Raw genomic sequence first — 20670 nt, forward strand, 5'->3', positions numbered from 1 at the left:
TATATGGCCAGTGGACCCAGATGGTTTTGGAGGAGAAAGTGAGGCTGGTGACATAACCCCTCACTCAAATCCAATTCAAGTGCTTGTCATGGCATCACCTCCCTGAAGCCATGTTCTTCAAGAACAACAACCTTGTTCTAGAGTTGCTACACAAAAATGAGCCAGTCAGAGCTAGCCATTTAACCTTCTTAAGCCTCAGTTTCTTCATTTGTAAAATAAGACTGGTTAGTATTTGAGATTTCCTCCAAATCTCCATAGGTAACCATGCAATGTCAAGAGATTTTGAGGAAGGCTCCAACACTGACTAGATCTCTTGTTTCTGAAACATGGGAGGACATATACAAGGACTATGTAAGATGGGTAAGGATAGATTGGCTGCAATCTCTATCCCTGGAGGGATTCAACTCATCAGAGAAATCTCATATGGATTGCACTAATGAAAGAGGATTTAGAGTTAGAATGTAAGTTAGAGATCCTGTAACATAGAGGCTCTTTCCTTTTCGGTGTCATGAATTCCTTTGGCATAATCTAGTATAGTCTATGAACCCTTCTTCCAATAATACATCTAAATAGCTAAATAATTCAAAGAAATATTCAATTCAGTTGGAAATGAGTGAAAACAAGGATATAATTTTTCCCACACAAGTTCATGGACTCCTAAAATCAATCCACAACCCCTCTCAGTCTAAGGACCCCAGATTGAAAAAGCCTGAGTTCCTATGCAACCCCCTTTCTGTTACAGAGAAGTGTGAAGAGTGGTGATGGAATGATGAGGTCACTTTCACAAAGGTGGGAAGCAGAAGAATCAGGACTGGAATCCTGTCCTCTGATTCTAAGAAGATTGGGACCAAGATTGAGAGAAGGCATTCCAGCTAGAAGTAATAGAAGTAGGAAAAGACTTGGAGGCAGGAAAATGGAGAAAACTTTAATGGTGAATAGTTCAATAAGGCTGAAGGCTTAACTGGGTAAAGAGGAGAGGGAGATTAAGTTAGAAAGCTATTCCTGAATCTGGTTTGCAGAAGCCAGCAAGATAGTGTGGATTTTTGGATAGACAAAGAGAAGCTCCTGCAGAGTTGATTAGGGGTGGGGATGAGAAAGAAGCCCAGGAGGCCTGTGGGGAAAAGAAGTCTATGTTTCAAAAAGCTCATTTTCTTTTCCTGTGAAAATCAGCCCTGAGACAGGATGGATTGGGGCAAGGGTGTGAGAAGCAAACTGTCCAGGGAATTAGAGCTGTTGCCACATGTTACAAGGACTGAATAATTCATCCAGGAAAGGCCCATGGTTCTGGCAGCTCTGTTCTGGACTGGGAATACCTTTGCCTCTCCAGTACCTGCCCTAAGAAATAGACAGCTTAGGCTTTGAAAATCAGAAGCACAAGACAGTCAAAATAGTAGAATAAACTTTAGGGGTGAGGAAGAAAGAGAAGGGGCACTCTTTCTGCTTTCCTCTTCCCCTTTCATTGCTATGGTTCCTATTACTATCAGGTTCACAGATTGTATATATATATATATATATATATATATATATATATATATATATATATATATATATATATGTGTGTGTGTGTGTGTGTGTGTGTGTGTGTGTGTGTGTGTGTGTGTGTGTTATATGCTTTCTTGTTCCTTACTATTATACTTCCTCAAGTTCCTAAGAAAGTCGGAACCTAAATGGTGGCTTGGAACAAAGATGATATGAGGAAGAATCAGGGAAAAAGAGAGAGGATACACAGTATTAGGAGCTTATGTGCCTGGAAGCCTATTCTTTAACCCATTCAAAATTCCATCTGTTCTTGGATTCAATGACCAAGACCTAAATAAGAAGAGGGCAGCTAGGTGACACAGTGGATGTAGCACTGGCCTTGTAGTCAGGAGGATGGGAGTTTGAGTCTAGAAACTAGAAACTTGCTAGCTGTGTGACCTTGGACAAGTCACCTTACCCTGATCACCTCTCATTCAAGGCCGTTGCTAGTTGCTCCAATTCATATCTGGCCACTGGACCCAGATGGCTCTGGAGGAGAAAGTGAGGCTGGTGATCTAACATAATGCCCCTTGCTCAGATCCAATTAATGTGCTTGTCATGGCCCCACCTCCCTGATGTCATGGTCCGCTTGGAGGAAAAATAAAACTCCTCAATTGTTCTGACCCCCATTGTCACCTCATCATTCATGCCAAGCAACCCATTCTACCTTCCTAAGCACCCTCATTATCCCTTCCCTCATCATCCAGGGTTCCCTTCCCAAATCCTAGGGTATAGAATAGGTCGAAAGATATGAACCAAGATAAAACATTCAGTGATCCACATCCACATTATTTTAGTTTTCTTCTCTTTGTTTTTTTTTTAAGTGAAAAGATTCCAATGAACAAGCCAGACAGCTTTGAAGGGAAGAGATGAAGAGACTTCACTCAGGCTCTGTGAAAAGAAAGGATCTGGAATACCTTAGTCTCTTAAACATGCTTCACTCCCACCCAGGTGATGGTACGCAGAAACCCCAAAGCTGTAACTGCTTTGTACTAGCTCATGGCTTCTGCCCTTCTCCAGGGAGCCCATCCCCTTCAGAGAACTATCACCCACTAACTAGATTTGCTGATCCCTAGGGATGGCAGTGCTGGGGAGGCTGGGGTGGGCTTTTGAGTGGGGATGGGGACAGTCCCAGATCTGGACTCATCTCGGCCTGGTCTGTTGTGATAAAGTGCTGACTCCACAGCAACTGGGACCGCTGCTGCTCCTTACAGCAAGGAAAGGATGAAGGATGAGCTGAAGGCTGGGAGCTTGGTCTTGCCAGGGCCCGTTCCCCCAATCCAGTCACCTGCTTAATCCTATGTACCCCTTCCCAACACCCCCCATCCCAAATCTTGTAGGGATGCCTACTCATTTCCTTGGGTCACTTCCTTTTGTTCTGCCTTGGAGAACCTCTTTCTTGATTGGTGCCCCCCCCCACATTGCCTCACCTCCTGGCAAGACCAAATGCCCCCTTCTCATGCTCCCCACCCTTGCCAAATCACTTGGATAGAAGATCTATTCAGGGCAGGACTCAGAGCTTCCTGGTATAGGTAGACACAACCTGGACATCAGGGGACTCCGGGGTCCCTTCTGCACTATCTGAGCTGGCCTCATTGTTGATTCCCCCCTCACCACCTCCTCTGGCCAAAGAAGCAATTTTATCCATGAGCGAGCCTGCATAATCCCTTTCCCAGGCCTGAGGAGGAGGGGTAGCAGGGATGAAATGGGCTGGACCAGTCAGGGAAAGGATTCCAGGACCAGGGAGTAGGAGAGGAGGAAGGTCTTCACCATCATCCCTCCTTCACCCACCTGAAGTCTAAAGGCACAGACAGAGGATTGGAAGGGGAGCTGGGGAAGATTTGGTTCAAGCAGGGACCTATCTGAGTGGGAAGGAAACTCCTAGAGCAAACTCATGACTGCATTGGCTCTCCAAGCACTTAGAAAGCCAAAATCTCTTTCAGGAGGGGTGTATTTCTTCTAGGCAAACAAAACAAAAGCTGTGTCTCCCTCTGCTTCATTCTACCATTCATTCCCCCTCAGAAATCCTACTAATTTCAGCAATTTCTTGAGAAGGTGAGTCCCAAGTCCAGATTGTATTCTCCCATGTTTACCATCCCTAGCCTCCATTATAAACTCTTCTCCCCCTTCAGATTCTCATCAGAACTTCCTTCTGGGATCAGAAGACAACCCAAGGATTGGGTCAATGGGAGATAAAGAGTTCCTTTAGGGATCACCCCAAATCTGGCAGATCTGACCATTTCTTTTGGCTTTGAGCAGTGACTCAGTGAGACAGACAATGAGACTGGGATCTCTAAGCACTTGGAAGACCTAAGTAGTACGTGGCTTCCTCAGAATGTACAGTATATTTCTTAAAGACTCTGATAAGGAGAATCAGAGAACCAGTTTCAGAGTCCATTACCACCAAAGCCTGAATATTTCCAAGAGTGCTGCTGTCCACCCCCTCAGTCCTTACTTCACAATCTTTAAGAGTTATCACCATCCCAGTAAAAATGAACAGGGTACCTTTGGGGTCAGGGAGGGGGGAGTAGGGGTATATTTTGAATACATTCTTAGACTCAAAACCTAGGCTTTTCTACTGGCCTTGCACTCTTTCAGTCAGATGGATCGGAGGGGAAGTGGAAAGGGGAAAGTATAGGGAGACCTGTGCAGAGTGAAACTGAGCCTTGGACAGTTAGTTGTCCTTTGGACTCAATGAATAAAAGCTTTCTCTACTCTATCATAAAAGGATCTGGTCAATGTAGCCTCCATTAACATTTTTTTTTGGAAGGGGGGAAGGTGGAAGTGCTTTTTTTTTTAACCATCATGGAGAATTGTCCTTACTATAATCAACACTGGAGACAATGCTTTGATAGAGAAAAATATGCCATGGTTAGGATTTGGGGGAGACCTCTTGCAGCTCACAAGCCTTGAACAAAATGGGCGTATAGGCAGAGGAAAGCACATGGAGATTCTTTGGATGTATTTGTGTGTGGGGGGGAGGACACAATACTGGAAAGCCAATGGCCGGAGGCATGGAGTGAAGACAGAAGCACTCTCACATTGCAATCCTCAACACCTGGGGTTGGGTGGAGCAGGATGTTTTCTGTCTTTCTTTGGAATCTAAGTCTTTGGGGCCAGCTCTCTTTATACTATGGCCTTCATTGCCCTCTGCTGGCTAGTGGAGGAAGAACCACTTATGCAGGTCGAGGCTGGGGTGGGGAGAAGGAGAGGAGAAAAGGATGAGGAAGAGAGAGGAAGAAATATGAGAAATGCTTTGCGTGTCCAGGTAGGATGAAGCCTTGAGGATCCTTTGAGGGCAAGAAGACACTATTCACATAGTAACCTTTTACTGTGCATGTGAAGGGATGGTGGGGGCCCTGGGGGCCACTTCTCTACCCCAAGAAAGAAGGGATTTTGTTCTAAGTTTCCATGGAGCCCTGCTTTTCATCTCTACCCCCAGCTAAGAGGCTCCCCCACAGATAATCAGGTTGATCACTGGTTCTGAGACATCCATCTTTTATGACATCTACTCACCCTGGTGGGATGCTCCTTTGGCTTTCCCACCCCCTCAGCCTCAGAGAACCCAGACCCCTCTTGCGCTAGTGTAGATCTGTCAGGTGTCCAGTCCTCTATGTCAGACACAAATACCTCTGCTCTCTTCCAATCTTCTCCAGGCTTCTGGAAGTGTGACAGATTGAAGGAAGATGGTTCCAGCTAAGAGATTTCTGCAATTATCAACCTCGGATAATTTTAATTAAAATGCTTTGCATCCTCAGCTCTTAATTTTTAAAAAAATGATTATAAATGTTAGTGCTAAAGAAAAAACCCTTCAAGTGGAATTTATACATATATATCTCTTCTCAGACTGAGGTAGGTAAGTGTGGGAGGTGAGCTGGGGAGGCAAGCAGACCAGGCTTGACTCTGGAGCTCTCCTGGTTGGGGTGGGGGGAGGCCAGGGGAGGCTTTTAAGGAAAGAGGGAAATGAAGAGACCCAGGAACAATATCTGGGGGTGAGGTAGAGAACAGGGATGGAGAGGGAAGAGGGGAAGGGAGGGGAGGGAAAAGGGAGAATAATCATTCAATTCACCCAAATGAAGATATAAGAGATCTCATTCCCTTCTGACTGAAGTGACTCATGAGTACCCTCTCCTGTTTCTAAGCCAGACTGGCAAGGTTTAAACCATTAAAACATCCTTTCCAGGTGCTCCCTGGAGATGCCACTTCCCTTCCAATTGCTGGCTCTTCTTTGAGTCCCAATCCTTGAGGTCCCTGCCCTTTCTTGGCTCTCTTTTAGCCTGAGGCTGAGAGCTGGCCTGCTTTCTCTCTGGCTCTGCTTTTTGTGTATTTTCCCACTCACACCAAAGTTGATGGAGAAATAGGGGTAGTGTTTTTGGTTTGGGTCTCATCCAATCAACAAGCATCCTCCAACTTTCCCTGACCCCCACCAGAGTCTCATAATAAGAAAGACATCAGAGAGACAAAGGCAAAAATATCATAGTCCTTGCCCTCAAGAAGTTTATATTCTAAGGAATGGAGAAGCAATTTTCTTCCTCCTGCTTAGACCTTTTGCCTCAACTGGTATGCCTTGGATTCTATTCATGAAAGTCATTTAATTCAAGGAATGAGGTGCCTCAGATTCCCTGAGCTGAAACTACTATGTTCAGTCATTTTTACAATTTTTGCTTACCAAATTTGGCATTTTCTTGGCAAAAAAATATTGGAGCAGTTTGTCATTTTTTTCTCCAGTTCATTTGACAATGAGAAAACTGAGGCAAGAAGGATTAAGTGACTTGCCCGGGGTTCACTTGGTTAGTAAGTGTTTGAGGTCACATTTCAAATCAGGGAGATGAGTCTTCTTGACTGTAGCTCTGGCATTCTACCCACTGCATCTCATAATGGCCCCAAACAGATCAGCAATTTAATTCAATTCAACTAGATAAGCATTTATTAGGCTCCTGTTTTATCCCAGGCATTGTGCTAGGTCCTGGTGGTTAAAAGCTAAAAATGAAAGTTCACAGTCCTAATAGAAACTTGCATTCTATTGTAAGGAAGGAAGGATAAGGAGGTAGAGCAGTCCAGGTATGGGGAGATAGTCTGGACTAGCCTGGAGGAAAGAGATGGACAGGGACTACTTAGGGAACATTACATAGATCAATTCAGATGGAGGGTAGAGCATGTGAGGCAGAATTGCATTATTATTATTATTATTAGCTAGTATTTATGCTAGCTAATTTATACTAGCATTTATACAGCACTTTAAAATTTGCAAATTGCTTTACATGGTATCTCTTTAGATCCCCACAGTAACCCTAAGAGGTAAATGCTGTCATTTTCCTCATTTAACAGTTGAAGAAACTGAGGCAAATAGACATTAAGTGTCTTCCTCAGAGTCACACACAGTATCTAAGGCAGCACTGGAACTCTATCCAAGAGTTTATGCTAACCTAGCTGCCTCGTGACATGAGATTATCGTGGCATGACAATGGCATTTCTCTAACATGCTTGCAGTGTCAAAGGGTTATCCTTCAGTAAATGAAAAAAGAAACCCAATAGGGTTACCTTTACTCATATATTATATATATGATGTTTGTCCTTCATTCTTGATATATATATATATATATATATGTGTGTGTGTGTGTGTGTGTGTGTGTGTGTGTGTGTGTGTGTGTGTGATGTTTGCCCTTCATTCTTGAATAATATCATGACATCAGGGGAGATGTCATGACAAGTCTGTGAATTGGATTTGAATGAGGGGGTCTTGTGCTAAGCCTCCAGCCTCACTTTCTCCTCTAGAACCATCTAGTGGCCAGAAATGAATCAGAAGGACTGGAGATGGTCCTGGATGCGAGGCAATCAGAGTGAAGTGACTTGCCCAAGGTCACACCACTAGTAAGTGACAAATATCTGAGGCTGGATTTGAACCCTTGTCCTCCTGGATCCAAGGTCAGTGCTCTTTCCACTATATCAACTACCTGCCCATATATATATATGCATAGAAATGTATATATATATATATATGTTATATATGTATATAATATATATATGCATAGAAATGTATATATATATGTTATATATGTATATAATATATGTGCATAGAAATGCATATATATGTATATGTATATATGTATATATGTATATATGTATATATATACACCTTTGTTCCTTCATTAGAAAGTAAATTTCCTAAGGGCAGGGGATATATCAGTTTAGTATATGACTCTCTACCAGTGGCTATTCATTCATTTAATCACTTCTTTATTCACTCATGTATAAAGGCAGAAGGAAAGCAAATTTGTTACTCACTTACCTTTTATCTACTGCTCTTCCCTTTTCATTGATCGACAAAGAATCAATCAATGACATTTTTGGTTTGGGTCACAAGATCCAAGTACAGCCCTATAGTTGAAAAAAGGTCTATTCAAATGCTGGTCTATTTTATAGCACAGCATAAGAAAACTTTAGACTATAAGCTCCCCAGCTGAGTAATTTGGCTTCTTAATTAGTCAAGACTGAGTGGCTCAGTAGACAGCATGCTGGATCAGGAGTCCTGTAGACCTGAGTTTGAATTCTTGCCTTGGATACCAATCAGCTATAGGATTCTGGGCAGGCATCTATCCAGAAGCCTGGTTGTGAGGCTCAAATGAGCTCACTTTGTCAACTGCTCTGCACAATGCCTGAGGCATAGTAGAGTTTATAGATATGCTTGTTTACTCTTCCCATCATTCAAGTGAAGTCAGGAAGACTAGTTCAAATCTGGCCTCTGACACTTAGCAGTTGTTTGACCTTGGACAAATCACTTTACCTGTGCTTGCCTCAGTTTCCTCACCTGTAAAATGGGATAATGTGGGGCAGCAAGGTGGTGCAGTGGATAGAGCACTGACCCTGGAGTCAGGAAGACCTGAGTTCAAATAAGACCTCAGACACTTAATAATTACCTAGCTGTATGACCTTGGGCAAGTACCTTAACCCTGCTGCCTTAAAAAAGAAAACTACATAAACAAACAAATAAATAAATAAATAAATAAATAAATAAATAAAGGCTGTTGTGAGGATTAAGCAAGAAGATAATTTTAGTGCTTAGCCCGGTGCCTGTACATAGTAGATGCTAAATAAATGTTACCTATTATTATTTATTTAAAAAATGTGAGTTGGACTCTATGGCACTTAAGGTCTCTTTCATCTTGAAATCTGAGTTCAGCTCTATTTCCTTTCAGTACTTGGGCAGAAAACCTCTCTGGGTCAAAGAGCCTTGAGTTAAAAGCAGTCTACCTTCTTTTGGACTTAATAGCTCCAATGCCAAACATGATGCCTGCTGCACGTACGGTTGGTTGGTTGGTTGATTGATTGGTAGTTTCTTGTCCTTCATTATCTAAGAAGACCAAAGTGTATCACTATGTTAGAGACAAGTTACAGTGACATCTATCTATCTATCTATCTATCTATCTATCTATCTATCTATCTGTCTGTCTGTCTATCTAGGCACTTTTAAATAAATGAAATTGAAGCTGGTAAGAATTGTAGACTATTTCTAAAGGTTTAAGACATGAATGGTTTTATGAAATTGTAAGGCAATCATCTATAATAGGATCACATCTGGGGCAGGGATTGGTGGTAGATACCTAATGCTATGGGGAAGAAGGTGGGGCAGGTGGGAAGATTTCACTGAATATCTGTCTTTGGAATTCAGCAAATGGTTGGAGAATTAAGGACCCTCCAGGTGGAAGGCTATTGTGGACCACAGCTCTGACATGGAGGAACAAGAAAAGTTCATTCTGAATCCTTGGGAAGATCTGGTCCCATGGTTTTCCATGTGGATGCATATATGTCAATTTAGAATAATGCTCCAGTTAGGATTAGAATCAAGGGTCTGCTGAGGCCAACTCAAATTGTTTAGTGAGAGTTAATTGTTAAAATTTCAGGATGAGCATTTATAGCTGAAAAATCAGCAGGTGCTACAAATTAGAGTTGATTTATGGTTTTATTATTGTCTAGACTTAAGAAAGTGATGGAGAAAATGTTAATAATACAGATTAAGTTTTATAGTATATTATGAATATTTTTTTTTGTCAAGAGTTTGTTATTGAACATTTACCAGCACCCCACTGCTTAGGGGTTAGTACAGTGGTTCAGTTTTGGAAACCCTTCCAGGGTCTTTGCATCGAAAATATTTTCATGATGATACTAAGACATTATTTTCTTATTAAAATGTTCTTCCCTTTCCCAATTGCATATCTCTGTGAGGCTGGATTTTCTTTATATGCTGCAACCAAAACAACATATCACAACAGATTGCAGAAACATATATGAGACTCTAGCTGTCTTTTACTGAGCCAGACATTGAAGATATTTACAAAACTATGTATAACAATGCCATTTTTCTCACTAATTTTTAATTTGATAAATGTATTTTTTTAAAAAATGTTATTTATGTTCATGTATAATGCATTCATTATAGCTATTTTAAAATGTTTTAATTTTTCATATGGCAAATGGCAGCTAGGTGGGGCAGTGAATAGGGGGCTGGTCTTAGAATCAGGAAGACAGCTTCCTGAGTTAAAATCTAACTTCAGAAATTTACTCACTTAACTGGGCAAATCATCTAACCTTGTTTCCCTCAGTTTCCTCATATGTCAAATGAGCTGGAGAAGGAAATGGCAAACCATCCCAGTATCTTTGCCAAAAAAACTTCTCCCCCCCCCAGAAAAAAAAGAGATTAAGAAGAATTAGGCCTAACTGAATTGACCCAACAGCAAAGAGTTCCAGTAGCTATAACTGACATAAACTAAAACTTTTGGGACCTTCAATAATTTTTAAAATTGTAAAGGGATCTTGAGATTAAAAAAAACCCCACAATAACTAACAACTGTTAAATATAGTGGAAAGATTATTTTTTCTTTCTTTTTTTTTTAAGGTTTTTGCAGGGCAAATGGGGTTAAGTGGCTTGCCCAAGGCCACACAGCCAGGTAATTATTAAGTGTCTGAGACCGGATTTGAACCCAGGTACTCCTGACTCCAGGGCCTGTGCTTTATCCACTACACCACCTAGCCGCCCCTATGGAAAGATTATTAGTATAGTGGGAAGACTGTTAGCTTTGATACTAAAGAGTCTGGGTTCAAAGTCTATCTGACCTTGGACAAGTCACTCCTCTCTCTACCTCAGTTTCCTCATTTTACAAATGAAGAAAGGAGAAAGCATCCTAATGTAAAGAACAGAATACAGTCCTTGGGGTTCAAGATATGAGTTCAAATTTGTTTTCTGACACATAGTAATATGAGTAACCATTTATGGGCAAGTTATCTTAGTTCCAATGCTTTTTGTTTCTGTCTAAGATTTCAAGTTGAATGTCTGCAACTGTGGAGAAAATTTCCATGACAGTAAGTTCTCCATACAAATGAAATAACAAATGGGGGAAAATGAGGGATGTTTGCATTAGGTAATTTCTACATGTTCAATACTTCTACCAAAAGGGACAATGATTGCCAGCCCCCCCCCCCCCCCACACCATTATCTATGCTTAGGGAGTAGACTGAATTGCAGACCAGTACAAAGAGATCAGTCAGATCAGAGGAGAACTCTGGAGACTGAGTTAAAAATATCTGTATTCAATATTTTATCTATATGTTTTGCTTTTGTACTGCATTTTATTTCTATTTACATTTTCCTCCTTAATTCCTCATTAAATCTTTTAAAACCCTGACCTTGTCTAGGTTGAAGATAGAAAAGATAAAGAAAAGATGGTGAGACAAGCCCAGAGAGTCAAGGGTAAAATTTCCTTTTTCTTCTGAGGTCAGTAATACTGGGAGAAAGAGAAGGAAGGAAGTCATTAAGTAAGAGGGTTTTAGAGGCTCAGTTGGGAAAGCTGTCCTGGCCTCTGAGGGTCTTCACTTTACCTAGAAAGTATAATACCTGCAGGTAAAAAAGATACCAGTAATGCGCTGTTGGCATTTCTACCAGGGAAAGGAAAGAGTAATATTAACCACATGAGGGGGAGTTGAGAAGAAACAGAGATAGGTAAGAAAGATGAAAGATAAAGGGCAACAGAGGGGTGGGAACAAACATAAATGGAAGAGGAATCTTTTAATGGAAAGAAGACTGCAAGTCAAAAGAATTGGGCAATATTCTTTACTTTGATGCCAACTTATTCTGTAACTTTAGACTTCAGTTTTCTGGAGCTTAGTCCCCCAACTCTTTAAAGTTTGCAGTAGATAAATGGTCAAAGGATCCAAACAGGCAGATCTTGGAAGAAACATAAAATGATGAAACCACACACACACACACACACACACACACACACACACACGCACACACACTCACAGACACACACATACATACACACAAACAAACACATACACATACACACAAAAAACTGTTCCAATTCTTTCAAAATCAGAGCAAGGCAAAGAAAACCAACTTTTTTTAAGGCTGGCAGGGTTGGGAAAGCCAGGTGGTTATTAGGCTGCTGATGGAGCAGTAGATTGGTGCAATATGAAATTATATGATAAGAGCAAAGGAACATGTCCTTTGGACAGAGTTCTATTACAAGGACCATACTCAAAAGATATTGACAGAGAGGGGGAAAACTTATTTGGATAAAAATACTTTTTAGCAGCTGTGTTCATTCTTAGCAGCAAAAGAAATGGAAACAGTCCATATGTCTTATAGTTGAATAGTGACTGAACAAATAATAATATGTGAATAGGATGGAATATCATTGTATCATAATAAATGAGAAATATGAAGAATATAAAGATATATTAAAAGACATAAGAAGTGATACAATGAGCCTGAAAGGATACTGACCACAGCTACATCATTAATAATATCAGGAAATAGAAAAGGGGAAAAGATTGTTTAGAAAGGGATAGAGAAACAAATAGGATTATTGTTAAAAGTTAAACTTTAAAATGTACAACATAATGGAAATTTACAGTTTTATTTGAAATACTATTACTATTTTGTCAAACTTGAGAATTAGTAGTTTAAAAATTTATGATTAAAACGCAAAATGAAGTATTTGGATTTTTGTTGTGCAATCATTTTCAGTTGTGTCTGCCTCTTCATGAGTCCAATTTGGTTTTTCTTGGCAAAAATACTGGAGTCATTTATCATTTCCTTCTCCAGTCCATTTTACAGATGAGGAAATTGAGGTAACTCAAGTTAAGTAACTTGTACAGGGTTATACAGATACTAAGTGTCTGAGGCTGGATCCGATCTCAGGTCTTCCTTGCTCTAGGTCTACCATTCTATCCTTTACACCTCTTAGCTGTCCAAATGTATTAATCAAATGGTATCTTCTAGCTATCAAATTCTTGGGCTAAACCTCGTCCTTCTCTGGACTTCAGTTTCCCCACTAATAACTTAAGTCAGCTTGTCAATTAAGTGTTGTTTTCTCATATACCTACAAGAGTAGTTGGTAGGACTTAATTTGGATTAATTTGAGGTGTATAAAATAATAATTACCTTTTAAATAGCATTTTAACATTTTAAAGGTACTTTAAAAATATTTTATTCTCTAAAAAATTCTAAGAAGTAGAAGTAGAAAGTGTCCCTTATTACCACACTACCCACTACATGATTATTGTATGTACTATTCTTTCTGCTTACTGTCTCTACATCAGTTCATATAAATTTTACCATATTTCTCTGAGTTCTCCATATCCATCACTTCTCACCTCAAAAGTCTTTCTTGTTTTGTTGTTGACGTCATCATTTTCATCATAGATTTAGAACTCCAAAGGATCCGAGGAGCCATCAGATCTAAATTCCCATTTTACTCATGAAAAATTGAGGCAAAGAGGTTTAAGTGATTTGCACATACAGTAAGTACCTAAAGCTGACTTTGAACTCAGAACTTCCTGGCCCCAAGTCCAGATATTCAACCAAATTTATTACCTAACTCCCTGAGATGGGCATCTAGTAAGCAGTTTGTTATTATAGGGAGACTGTTGGACTTTGTCTCAGAGGAAACTCGGGTTCAAATTCCACCTCTATCACTTTATCTGAAACTCAGTGAATTTCCTTTAACTTATCCCACTAAACTCTCAATGTCATGATCTGCAAGTCTGTGTTGATAGAGAATTCTTCCATTAAGTTACTGATCCTTTAGGAGATTAAAACATTTCTCTGGCTTTGGCAGATCCAAATTGAATAGCCAGCAGAGCCAAACAAAATATAATCAGAAAGTAAATGAAGTTGGGCAAAAATTTATCTCCTGGTACATCTGTTACACCCTCCTTTTTGTCCTTCTCCACACCCTGGACTCACTGGCAGCCAGGCATCCCCATAAAACTTCTATTTTGAAAGTTCTTCTTAGTGTCACTTTGGGGAATTGTTCCGGGTTACAAAATGTCCTCCACATCCCCCCCCCACCCCCATCTAAAACTGCCACTGAAGGGGAGGCTGAACTCAGAAGGAAAACTGTGTGATTCATCCCCTATGTGTTAAGATAGAAGCATTACCTTACATTTTTTAAAGGGATAACAAAAGCTGCAGAATTGCAATAGTTCAAAAGAAACATGAGATACAAAAATTTAGAGACATCTCCACCCCAAATGTTCACATAGACTATTTGTACCCGACCCGTGGTAGAACATTATGATCTCATATTGATCTGATTAACCGCAGATGGACGGACTGTAATGTGACTCCAACACAGTGATGTCTTTTGGTCTTCTGAGAATGAAGGACAATAACCAATCAACCAAAATCTACTTTAAATGGTATTCTATTTGATACTTCTAACTTTTCTTTGCCTTGCTCTGATTTTGAAAGAACTGTAACAGATTTTTTTATGTGTGGTTTCATCATTTTGTGTTTCTTCTTCCAAGGTTTGCCTTTTTGGATCTTTTGACCATTTATCAACTGCAACAGAATTGAGGGGACTGAACTCCAGAAAACTGAAGTCTAAAGTCATAGAATAAGTTGGTGTCAAAGCCAGGAATATTGTCCATTTCTTTTGACTTACAGTCTTCTTCCCACTAGGGTTTATTATTCTCATTTTGTAGATGATGATAAGCAGTCTCAGAGTTCTCATTTCCCCAAGGACACAACTAAGTGGCGGAGCCAAACGTGAACCTAGAATTACTGACTGAATCAAATGCTCTTTCCACCCCTTGAAAGACCTCTTATAAAAAGAGTGTTAATGCCTTTTTCCTTTATTAAATAAAATTTTATTGATAATATTTTGTGTTTATATCATAATTATTTCCCACCTGCCGAGTGGGTGAACTCTGTGTTTTGACAAAAAAAATAATAAGCAAAAATTCCTGTATATCTACCGTTCTGTCCTAGTTGTCTCCTATCGATCATGAAGGAGAAGGTTTGTTTCTCTTCTAGGATCTTTATTGATTTTCTAGTTACTTACTTTAATACCTTTTCAGTTATCTTTTCACTTAACTGTTGCAGTTATAATTGAAGGAGGTAATCAGCTCCTCACTCTCCATTTTGTTGAATTTGGATGGGAGCCACTCCATGAAGACTTCCCTGTTCTTCTTAGGACATGCTCTGGCTATAGCACATCTTGGGGGGTGTAAACTTTGCTCTATGCATTCTGCATTGAAAGTGTCACTTGTATTTACTAGTCTTTCTTCTTACTGTCTCTGCATCAGTTCATACAAATCTTCCCATATTTCTCTGAGTTCTCCATATCCATTACTTCTTGCCTCAAAAGTCGTTCCTGTTTTATTGTTGACAGCATTATCATTTTCATCATAGCATCATAGATTTAGAACTCCAAAAGATCTGAGAAACTGTCATATCCAAATTTCATGTTACAGATTGGGAAACAGAGGCATAGAGAGGTTAAAAGTTTGTCTATGATTGCATAGATACTATCTAATACAGGATATGAACTTGGATCTTCCCGATTTCTAATTCAATGCCCCATTCACTTCTTATTTGTGTATTTGATAAGTCATAGATTTTCCCCTAGCTCTTCTCAGTATAAAGGTACCAACTATATTGTCAGTTCTTTGAATACCATTATGAATATATTGGACCTTTATTTCTGTCTAATAGCAGGGTCAAAGTTATGAACTTAGAGTTGGAATTTTATAGATGATAAAACTGAGATCCAGAGAAATTATGGAACTTGCCCAAATGGCAGAAATGGGCTTTGAACCCAGTTTCTTTAACTTTTATTCCTACTTTCTTTCCACCGTACCACATTGAACATGAACAATTTATCACTTCTCTTACATCATTGTATAATGGAGTCTAAAGTTCTGCCAATAATGCATCAGTGTGCTTTCTTCCCAGAGCCCTTCCAACATTGATTATTCCCATCTTTCATCATCTTTGTCAATTTATACTGTGAAATTGAAAACTCAGATTTGTTTTAATATTCATTTTTCTTAATATTAGTGATTTGGAGTATGTTTTCATATGATCATTTATAATTTTAATTCTTCCTTTGAAAACTGTTCATTTTCTTTGTCCATTTAGCTACTAGGGGAATTGGAATGGCCTCTTAACTTTCTGTTTTAATTCTTAATTCCATTTGTAAAGATATTTTTGATTGCAGAAATAAAGAGTTTCATGGAATGGGTTTCTGAGATGTGAAGTGGGGGGGAGTGAAAAGGAACTATTTTTTGAGGGGGTAAAGTAGATTTTATTATGACTGCAGTTTAATTCTCTTATAGCTAGAAAATTTTGTTTATCCTCTCAGCACCTGACAGCTAGAGAAGTTGGGTGTGTTAGCAGAAGGATCACTGACTTTGGAGTCCAAGACCATGGGATCAAATCCTGCCTCTTCTACTTGCCATTTGTGTGACCTTGGGAAAATTACTTAAACTCCTAGGTTTGAGTTTCCTCATATATAAAATGAGGGGGTGATGGACCAGATGACCTCTAATATGTCTCCTAACTCTAAATCTGGTATCTTGTGATCTGTTTCCCTTTGGAGAATAAAAAAATCCTTTGAAAAGGGCATAGTGCTTCTGGAGAGAGAACAGTTGGCAGAGGCCATGGTGATATCAGTGTATGGCTATTAAGGAGCTCATACTTGGCAAGTAACCACAGAAAAAACTGAAACTTGGGCAGTAGTTTTTGGGAGGAGGGATGGGAGAGATGGAGAAATTGGAACATTTCTAACATCCTTCATCTTGCCAGAAGGACTGTCATTCTGCAGAGTAAAGGGAAGAGATGCTGGAAGCAATCTAGAGACACCTCTAGAACAAATAGCTTTCTCCTTCAACTAAAGGTGTGCCTCATTTAGTTAGTCTTAAGCAAAGATGACAGTCACAAAGGGCAGAGAAAGAGAGAGAGAGACAGAGACAGAGACAGAGACAAAGAGAGACAGAGACAGAGAGACACACACAGAGATACACAGAGAGACAGAGAGACTGAGAGATAGAAGACAGAGAGATAGAGACAGAGAGAGACAGAAACAGAGAGACAGACAGATAGTAACAGAGAGAGACAGAGAGAGAGACACACAGAGACACACACACAGAGACAGAGAGAGACCGAGAGATAGAGAGACAGAGACAGAGACAGAGAGAGACAGACAGACAGACACAGAGAGAGGCAGAAACAGAGAGACAGAGACAGACAGATAGTAACAGATACAGAGAGACAGAGACAGAGACAGAGACAGAGACAGAGACAGAGAGAGACAGACAGACAGACACAGAGAGATAGAAACAAAGAGACAGAGAGAGACAGAGAGACAAACAGAGAGAGAGAGAGAGAGAGAGAGAGAGAGAGAGAGAGAGAGAGGGAGAGAGACAAAGACAGAGAAAGACAAGAGAGACAGAGACAGAGAGAAAAAAAAGTTAGAATGAGGTCATTTCAGGTGAAAATGAAGTATTTAATACCTCTAAAGCTCTGGGTATGGAAACTGCACATAAAAAAAAAAAGCAGTATCAAAACAACAGCTGCCCCTGGGCATTGACAGTCTCAATACTTTGTACCCATTCATTGGTACAACATTTAATGGAAATCTTAGAAATCTTATTAGAAGGTCGCCATAAGTTAGGGTGGGGTCCCTCACTGAGAAAACTCAGCTCTATAACAGGAAAACTGGCAAGTAACAGAGGATATCACTCTCCTATCTCCTGCCTGAGAGATAACAAAGCTCAGCACTGAGACTCTAAGGGAGCAGCAGTAAAGAAACTCCTCTAATTCCTAGGCTAAGGTTTTCCACCCTTTCTGAAAGAACACATGGTATTTCAGCTGAAAAGCACACAATAGTTACCCTGTGTAAAGCTGGATCCTGGGACTTGACTTGTAGCTGTCCATCCAAGAGCAAGGCTGGGTAGGCCAGTGGACTGATGCATGAAACAAAAATGCAGAATCCTGTGAGGAGTTAGGTCAGTGACTGAGTAGCCTCCCCAGCTCCGCTCATACAGTCGAGTCACCATGTCCCGTAAGGAACAAACCTAGTTCAGACATCTGTACGAATGAAATGTCAGTCTCTGGGGAACTAGCCCAGCACAGAAGCAGAGTGACTTACTCTTCACTGACACAAGTGACCCAGCCTCAAGGGAACTTCATGAAGACTCTCCAGAGAAAAAAGGACATCAAGTTTCTGCTCTGTAATGAGTTACCTTGGCCACATAAGTTCCCTAAGAGTGTGCATCGATATTTTTGTATTTTAAGTTTATGCCCACATTTTTATCAGTCTATGGGCCTTTATGGGAGAGTATACCCCAAGGGAGTTTGGGAAAAATACTTTTTAACTATTGTTCTTGCTATGTCATTGGGAAAATGTGTCTTCTAAGAGTTTCTACTAAAGTCTATTGGCATATTGTTAATGAGGAACACACCAAGGGGGCTCATAATCTATGGTGACAGAATTAGTCATTCACACTATATATAGCTTGAGGGAGCAGTTGCCCCATCCACCTTGCCAATGAGAATGGAAGTCAAGGGAATGAGATCAAAGAGTGTCTTAACTCTGCAGTATCAGGGAATTGGACTAGAGATGACCTCTAAATTTCTCTTCCAGCCCTGCAATTCCATGGTTCTATGATTCTGAGTCTCCAAATAACCTCAAACACCAAGGTGATGGAATGAATGAATAATTTTTAAATTTTAGTAGGCTATATATATATATATATATATATATATATATATATATATACACACACACAACCAATGAGAACCTTAGAAAATCTTTTAAATTAGTCTAATTTGTACTGTTTTTCATTTATTTACTCATTTATCAACAAAAATATTATTACATTCGTTGTTTTGTCCTTCATTTTTGAAGAAGACCAACATCATCATGAGAGGATATCTTGATTCATGTGTGAATTAGATTTAAATGAGGCAGAGTTGTACAAAATCCTCAGTCTCACTCTCTCTCTCTTTCAGTCATTAAAATCCAGTGGCAGGACAAAAGTCAAGACAACTGGCAATGGACCAAGATCCAGAAGATGACCTTGTGGTCTTCAATGTCTGACCAAGCTCTAAGTACTTACTTCTGCTGCCTTCTTGGCTGTTGGAACAAATTACTCTCATCCACTCATTTCACTGGGGAAAATTTTCACTTGTTGGGGTAGATATCTCCTTAACTCACTGATAGGTTTGAGATCTGTCACATACCCTCAACCTGGCTTAGCCTATCTGCTGAGATGATTTATCAGTGTGAGACTTTTGAGCATGCTACAGCTTCTATTGAGTCACATGACAGAAATGATTATTTCTCTTTCAATTAATAACTAATTATTAAAAGTGGGGAGAACCAAGTTTTGTTCCCTTCTCCTATTTTCTTGTCCAGTCTCTCACGGACAGGATTAATAAAAGATAGGATTAGTATTCTCCTCATTCTGGGTATTCCTACCTTTTTCAACAAGGTCAGACTTCTAATCTAAAGTGAAATTCCCTTCTGCTCAGACTTGGGTGGGGAATAAAGTGTTTAAATAGTTTGCTTAAAACTGGGATTACTGAAAAGTAAATTACATAATCAAAATTCATTAGAATAGATCCAGCCCCTTATGTAATATTCATTCTGTCATAAATAGTTAACCAATCAAGCTTGATTGTCACTCTCTTCTAAGGGCATAGAAAATAGAGTAGGAACCTGCTCCTGCCATGATTGTCTTTGTCATCATGACAGTGTCACCAATGTTTTAATCAAAGTGTTGGTATTATTAACAAAATGACTAATTATGCAGAAATTATGTTTCTCATGCTTTTCAAACATCATTCACAGGTGAAAGCTGAAGAACCAGGAAAACAAAGGTGTCTACTAGCCTGAAAAGGACTCACCAAGCTAGTCCTCCTTGAACACTCCATTCACCCCATTTATTCAGCACATAACACATATAAGAGCTTCCACTAAAGTTTTAGCTGATGTCTCATTGTGATGTGAAGGTGACCCAGGGTTTCAAGGGCCAGACCAAGCTTTGGCAAATCTTATGTAGCTGGAAATGGTCTGAGAAGGGACTGGGTATCTCTCATTCAACTTAGCAAAGTCTGCAGAAGCTCAGCATTAGATTGATCTTAGGGTGTTGAAATTATTTTTTCATCCACTGTAACTCTTAAAAACCATCTTCTAAGGCACAGAGAGACTATCATTATTTGTTGGTGATCAAGTATAATAGCAAAGGTTTTTGAAGTGGCATATAAAATCCTTGAGGGAAGATACTTAATTTTTTTTCATTTTTGTTATTGTCACTAGGGGTGCTGTGGATATTGCACATGACATCAATCCCGCTCTTACGATCCTTAGGGCAGCAGGTTGTCTCTAAACTGGCCTTGCGTAATGTAGTAAAGAAACCCAGGTCTGATAAAATTCTAAAGCAGGGATCCTTAATCTTTTTTTATATAAATTCTGGATCCCTTTGGCAATGTTGTGAAGTCTATAGATATGTTCCTCAAAATAATATTTTTAAAGGATAAACTAAAATTCATAGGATTAGAAAAGAAACTAATTACAATGAAATACATATTGTGCATATGTTGTTCTTGCTAGTGTTGTCTTTTTTAATTGAAGAAGGACGTGGCATCAAATTAATGAGGGCATGATTTACACCATTATGCTTATTATAATAAGGGGAATATTGTACAAAACTATCCTCCTCACTGCTTTTTCCAGAACCATAATCATCCCTTGGCCTAATTTAATTGGAAGCAAAGCTTGTGATGATGGCCTGGATGCTGTGGGAGTCCTTGGTCATTTGAATGTCATTTCCCTCCCATATACATGAGGAATTACTGCATTT

At 39.6% G+C, this 20670-nt stretch overlaps 2 long non-coding RNA genes across 3 annotated transcripts; both read left to right on the plus strand.

Moving 5' to 3' along the window:
• Positions 1-2188: 2188 nt before the first annotated feature.
• Positions 2189-19109, plus strand: LOC141490132 (uncharacterized). 2 transcript variants are annotated; one of them, XR_012469067.1, is made up of 3 exons: positions 2189-2475; positions 5175-5370; positions 18818-19109. It is a non-coding gene; the product is annotated as an uncharacterized LOC141490132 (long non-coding RNA). The 2 variants fall into 2 exon arrangements; XR_012469068.1 differs by having other exon boundaries at positions 2189-2469.
• On the plus strand, positions 13094-14597 carry LOC141490131 (uncharacterized). Its single transcript, XR_012469066.1, has 3 exons — positions 13094-13320; positions 14126-14220; positions 14329-14597. It is a non-coding gene; the product is annotated as an uncharacterized LOC141490131 (long non-coding RNA).
• Positions 19110-20670: the final 1561 nt, after the last annotated feature.

The sequence above is a fragment of the Macrotis lagotis genome, chromosome 5 (assembly GCF_037893015.1).
Source record: "Macrotis lagotis isolate mMagLag1 chromosome 5, bilby.v1.9.chrom.fasta, whole genome shotgun sequence".
In the NCBI taxonomy this organism is placed as follows: domain Eukaryota; kingdom Metazoa; phylum Chordata; class Mammalia; order Peramelemorphia; family Peramelidae; genus Macrotis; species Macrotis lagotis.